The 7,076-nt window shown below is 33.6% G+C and overlaps 1 pseudogene; it reads right to left on the reverse strand.

Annotated features, from left to right (window-relative positions):
• Positions 1-6,287: 6,287 nt before the first annotated feature.
• LOC149557620 (pathogenesis-related protein PR-1 pseudogene) lies at positions 6,288-6,782 on the reverse strand (annotated as a pseudogene).
• Between the last annotated feature and the right edge of the window lie 294 nt (positions 6,783-7,076).

Raw genomic sequence — 7,076 nt, forward strand, 5'->3', positions numbered from 1 at the left:
CCGAACTGCCTTTTACAATGCCAAAAATCTCCTTAAATAGACCCCGGAGGGTTAAGGACTAGGAGTACATTCTAGAAAGTGCTAGTAGGCATTCACCGACAAAATAGAAGGTTCCAGAAGCTACGTTAGAAGTCGGTGCAAATCTAGAAGAATCCAGAAACGATAGCCAAACTTCCGGGAGGCATAACTTTTGAACCATAGCTCCGATTGACGAACTATTTACATTTTCAGAAAGCTCTCGAAGCGCTCTATAGCCCTATTGAGGATCTTTGCTCGTCCCCCATTTTTTGACCCCTTTTGAGGTGATTTAATGCCCCAAACCTGACTTTGAAGCATTCTTAGGAGATCTCCAAAACCTGAAAAACTACTATAACTTTCAAACCGTGGGGCCTTTTGACCTGATTCTTTTTCTGGAATGCTCTAAATCACAATTACATTCATCTGGCCAAATTGCATGCTCCTATTTTTTCAGGATTTTCAAACACACTGATAGTGGAACTGTGAGAGTTGGAACCTTTATTTGACCCAAATGGGTATCCAAAAATGTAAAGACATGAAATAGAAATTAAGTCTAAGTACATTTTTTTTTTGGGTGACACAGGATTGCCCTTATACCTCTAGATGCTCCTGCATCACATTATCTCAACAATGATTGATGCATTTGATGTTGAATTCACCAACTTGTTAGATGTGGTACCATTTCAAGTGAAAGAAATACATTATGATCATATGCTTGATCGAGTCTGTCAAAACATCAAGAATGACTTAGGAGATCTTCATGCCTACATCAAAGAGTTAAGGAGATGCAAGCTTGGAGGTAAGGCAGTGTATGCCAAATGCACCATTTCCTCCAATTCACTAAGGACATTAAGGAGGAGCTAAGAAGAAAGCATAATGAATTTAAGGCATTGTTAGATAAGGTTAGCCAATTAGACATTAAAGTAGAAGGCATTGAAAGGAAGCTTAGAACAACTTTTGATTAGATAAGTCTTATAGAACATAATAGAGAAAGGATTGCATAGATATTCTCACCTCTAAGAGAACAACTATCACTGAAGATAACCACTCTTGAATGACACATGGACGAGTCTCTAAAAGTGAAGACATCTCTTGGAAAGTTTATTTACTCAAAATTGAATGTAGTAGAAATTCTATCTTATGAGTTATGCACTCTCCTCAACAAATTATAGGGAGTAGGAGACACATGGGAAAAGAATCTGAAGAGTTTGACAATAATTTTTGTAGACGATATCTCTTGATTAATAACCTAGAAAAGAGGTTTAAAGAAACAAATTTTGACATGTATAAAAGTTTTGATACCTTTTCCATTGATGTTAGAGTGGGAGATAAGTACAAAAAAATTTCATAGAGTATAATGTAAGCGCGGGAGTAATAGTAATATAGTAAGGAGGAGTAGTATTATACAATATTAAGAGTCATAAGGAAAGTTGGTTATAAATGTATGATCCACAACATTTTTAGATATTGTTGGAAATATAGCTAAGTGAGAAAAATTAGAGTTGTCATATATGGTAACATATATCTTAGGATGAGAAGGTGCAATGTACACATAAAGGTTTCACAACTAGATGTAGAAAATTGTTTAAGTATTAAACAGCTTCATCCGCAACACATGAATATTTTTGTTGAGTATGGATGACTGAGTATTACCTGGCATTTGTACAATTAAGGATAGGTAGTAAAAAGTGTCATGATGACATGGCTAAGTGCACTAATCTATACAAACCATATAGAAGGAGTTATGCATTAAATACCACTAAGGGTAATGAATACATAAGAATAGAGAATAATTGTAAAAGGTGAATTATAGGTTAAGGAGTTACTTTGGTTACAAAATAATTACTTAACTAATTATGGAATACATACATCTAAGAGGACAAGAGTTATTTTTGTATTAACCCAAGTGTTTGAATTTTTGAAGGTTGATAAGGCATGTTTTGTGAAAAGAAAAGGTAAAAGTCAAAGATCAAGATATGTGAAGTTGTATAGATAAGTAACGAGGTATGAAAAGTGATATGTGTATTATGTGATAAAAAATTTGATGTATGGTTGGAATATTGTGAAGTACAATAGATATCAGTAAGAGGTTTTTGTATCTATCTCTTTCTGTATAAAGGAACTACATTGTATAATTGCATTTGTGGGTATTGGGCTCATCTTGCATACATTGTGTAATTGTAATACCAATTCCTAATAGGGTTGAGGCTTCTAACAAGGTGTAGTCCTCTCACAAGTACCGAGATACTATATATACTTCATAGACTCCTAATAGGATCAACATCCTTAACATGATACTTTAGTTTAGTGGATATTTTGTGGGTACCATCCCCACTATGGTTTTCCCTTGGCCAGGATTTCCCTACGTAACAAAATATGGTGTTATTAGTTCTATTTGTGTATGGTTATTATTAATTTTCAACATTGTTATTTTACTTTCATATGCATGTTATAAAGTAATTAACAATATTCAATTGTGGGAAAAATTTACCTAGAATACTAACACCCCCTCTCAATATTACCTATCTCTAATAGGATTACATTCTAAAATCTAGGTGATGAAAGACCACAACATGACCCTTTTGACTAAGTTTGATAATTCCTAGAACATGGGTCAGGTAAAGATAGGAAGTATCAAATTTGTGGTGATGCCAAAGTTTATTAGTGAAGTGACATACTTATATTGTGTTGGTGTTCAAGGTGAAAGAAAATGTATGTTGGACTATAGTAAATTTAGGCATAAATTCTTTCAAGGAATGGAAGAACCAGTTGAATATAGTTCTGGAAATGGGTATGATAGGCTCTACCTTCCTAGTCCGTTTAGTGCCTTGTGTTATTGGTTAATCAAGTATTTTACTCTTGAAGGTTCGTATATGACCTATCATGGCTACCATGTTCCTTTTCTTAACATGTTGAGACATGGGGTAAAAGTTAAAATCCCATTCTTCATGTATTCTTCTTTGGTTAATAGAATCATCTTGGGAGAAAACCATCCTATTCACTAAGGGCTCATTTTTATTCATTACCATTGTGTTGGTGCTCACCATCAAGTTTTGGTAGATGTCTCCCACCCACTGAAAACCCTAGAATGTATAAAGGGCCTAATTCCATGGTAATTATTGAAGAAATCTACACTGATATTCTCCAATGGAGTCACCCCATTTCTCAGATAACCCTCATAACTCCAAATTCAAGAAGCTTAAAATTTATTTGGAACAATCCCTTTTTCTTGAGGCCTAAAAAAAATGGAAGAATGCTTCTACTAAATCTAGCCCTAATAGTACCCTTAACAAAAGGAAAGTGTTAGAATACATTATTTACATTGAAAAAAATGATGGCGAGGAATTCTCTAATTTTGAGGTGGAGGAAAGAGCTATTGACTCCAAAAAGAAAAGGGGCAAATCTAGTTATGAGGAGAGAAGTTCAACAAGATTAAAAAATAAGAAAAGGAAGGAGTGTTAAAGAAGTAAAGAAAGGAGAAATCCCACAATTCCCAAATAGAGGATAATGTGGAAGAGATGGAAGTGGAAGAAACACTAGAGAAAGGTGGGATTTTCTCCTCTAAAGATCTAGATTTTGAAATAGATGTGGATGATACTCATGAGGAAACCCAATTCCCCCAAGAAATGAACGTGGTGGTGGATGTAGGGATTTCCATTGATGAAGAAATCAAGTCATACGATAAAAGTGTGACTATTTTTTTTTGAAATTACTGAAGAGATTTAAGAGCTAAACAATAAGTTCAATAATCTCATCATTGAACTTGACCTTGGACTGGTTGTTTTCGCCATCTGCAAGGTTCATAAGGAAATGATGAGAAAGGTTGTGTTTAAGGCGATCAATGGGAAGATTAAACTAAGAAAGGTGGGCCAAACCAAGGATAATAAGTGCAATGAGATAAAGAGTGCCATATGAATCAAGAACTAGATTGAATAGATCAAGTACCTTAATGATGACTGGGGGAACACTAAAGAGGCCTTGTTCCTCTTTTTTGTATTTTGGGTACTTTTTTTATTTTTTGGTGGTTTCCTATTTCATATGTGGTTTCTTAAAATTCATTTCTATTCCTTCAATGTTGTCAAGTTTGTTCCTATTAACTGATAACTTCAATAAACCCCACTGTTGTTGGGGGTAGTAAGACTTTTATTTTTGTTTGTAAGTTTAGTAATTTAAAGTTTAGACTTATGTTAGTTTTAGGTGTGGATGGTTTAAACTATTCAAAGAATATGGTTGTTTTTTATTATTTAGATTTCTTATAAGTTCTGGGTGGGACTCTAACCACTATGATTAGAGTTTTCTTCTTTGCTACTTGGTTTTAATGGCCCAGGGTAAAGATGACGTGCTCTTTGCTAAACATTATCTAGGTTAAGGATCCTCTTCCTGCCTTTTTTAATTAAAACTTACATTATTTACTGGTTACTATCATTTATGCAATAATTATTTCATTTTGGAAAGTTATATTCTTTATCATATTTCATGGTGATATATTTTTCTTAATAATATTCATGTAGCTTAATAGGATGTTAGAAAAATTAAGTTTAAAATGGGTTTTCATTTGATTGGAAAATTTTTGCCGCTATTGTCCAAAGAATGTCATCCTTTGTATAGAGGAGTTGAGTGTCCATTATTGGATAAGCAATAAAATGGTACTTGAATAAAAAATAATGGACCAAGAAATAGTCAAATCAAATTTTATAACTATGCTTTGTACTTTAAATTCTATCATGGAACAAAAGTGAAGATGAACCTAGATGTCAAATTTTGCCACCTTCACATTAAGATGGTACGTCTATGCGGATGGTTAGATTCTTTATACCATGAGATTTGTGATATTTATCTTATAGGAAGCAATTTTTGAATTTTGATCAGAGCAATAGTAAATGTCAGGAAGCACACACTCTCTGATGAGTTCACTTTAAAGTTTATCAAATTTCTTAAAGGATAGTAAAAAATTATTTATCAGAAGGGCTCACTTGAGGAATAGTTTCTTGCTACTCTTATGTTTGATTACACTCTCACATTCATAGTACACCCAGTAATTCCATCTTTCAGGTTGTTGATTGCACATTATTGGGTATCTACATTATTTTGCGTGAAGTCTACTCTATCAATTAATGTTCCAAAAGTGCTTCCTACAAATGGAGATTTGTTACCAATCCATCTATGGTTGAAAAAATGAAAGTATTCTACATGTTATTTAACACTATACTACCAAAATTTTGAACAATAATATTTTTGATTGTACGAAATCTTGGAAAAACCAATAACTATTTCACTAATCATTTTTGTGATGCATTATGTTCAAATTTGTTTGAGTAATTATTAATTATGAAATTACTAGATGATGTCTGCAAGTTTACCTCACTATTGCTTCAATGTGTACTAATTGTTTGGCAATAGAACGTATAGTAAAGCAGGTGTTACTATAACATTAAATAATTAGCTATATAATTTTAAACTTTCCTTTTAAAATACACAATTTTCTCCTTTCAAGTATAGTTTTAATTAATTGATTATTTCTTGTTCAACAAATCTTTTTATTTATGAATATCTTGATAATTGTAATTGTCATTTTTGTAAGATACAAAATTCTTTAATATCTATTGTGCTAAACACATTTTTCTTATGAATACATCAAATATATAATATGTCATAAAATATTAGATATTCAATAATAATTTATTATTATTATAGATTAACTATTCTAGAAAATAATGATATCTCTCATTTTGTGACTGCTACTAGCTTATATATATATATAATCTATCCTTCTTGAAGTGCAATAGGTGCTTCAAGAAGAGTATCTCTCGATTTATTTTCTATATATATATATTCTCTCATAAGAGCTGCATTTCTAGGCCTTTTGTTGATCAGAACTGAAAGATATTTTTGTTCTTCTAAAAGATTATGCATAATTCTAGTCAAGGTAACTGGTAATATAAAAAAATAGAGCAATGCGATAATCAAGTTGAAATTTATGAGCCAAATCATTGGTTGTCTTAAATGGCAGAGTAACAAAATCTATATACATTTTAAGACAACCAAATTAACCATCTCTAGACCGTCACCCAAATATCAGGTCTGATACCACGATTAAATGCTGGATGAAATCTAATTCAAGCTCAACTTTTCTTTGGTGACATACAAAGAAAAGCCCAATGAGGCATCAATATACTAATGAATACCAACGCAATCGATATTGGCAGTAGGGTTATTCTATTTGTTAATCACTATACTATTACTCAACTTATACAAACTCTATACTCTCGTCAATAAGGCCTATCGTTAATATAGTTTCCAGGAGGATCATAGCTGCATATGACCCATGTGTCATTGCTCTTACATTTGATGATTGAACACCCAACACTTTCTGTTTTCGCCCACACCATCTGAGTATAGTGCGTGCAATCTGAGCCAGTGCAAGTGTTAGTAGAATCAGCATACCACTTTCTCTCATCAATCCAAGCATTCATTGCCTGCCGACGTGTCCAACTGGGGCCTTGCCCCCAGAATATATTTTCACCGTAGGGCGATCCTACTGAATGCTGAAGAAGGCAATCATTTCTTCTCCGTCTCGCATAACTCCGAGTAAAAGCAGCCACCGTGTTATTCCATTTAAGAGGTGGAGCTCCTACGGCTTTTCTGGCCACATTCTGAGGCTCAATGAAGTCCGCAATGGCCTGAGAATGGGTGAAGTCTTGTACGTGGATTAATAACACCACCACCAACAGTACCAGCAACATGTGGGAAACTCGACTAATTCTTGACACAATATAACTCGTGTAATCTAACAATTATAAAAATCGATCGCAACTGAGGGGCTTCTTCTTATGAGAGATGGAGTTGTGGTAATGCTGAAAAACAACAACCTTCTTAAACAGAGGTGCAAAACGAGTCAAATACAGGTATTGTGTAAATTTTAATCCTTTATCGCTTGGACTTTTGATGGCTTCAGTTGTGGGGCATATACAAAAACACTTGTTGCTGCTACCCGCCTTGCGAGAGAGTCACTTCGATCACAAGTTTGGGTTTTAAAATCTGAGGTGCTTTTAAGACAT

The sequence above is a fragment of the Cupressus sempervirens genome, chromosome 5 (genome assembly GCF_028749045.1).
Source record: "Cupressus sempervirens isolate cs-2001-9-10 chromosome 5, ASM2874904v1, whole genome shotgun sequence".
In the NCBI taxonomy this organism is placed as follows: Eukaryota; Viridiplantae; Streptophyta; class Pinopsida; order Cupressales; family Cupressaceae; genus Cupressus; species Cupressus sempervirens.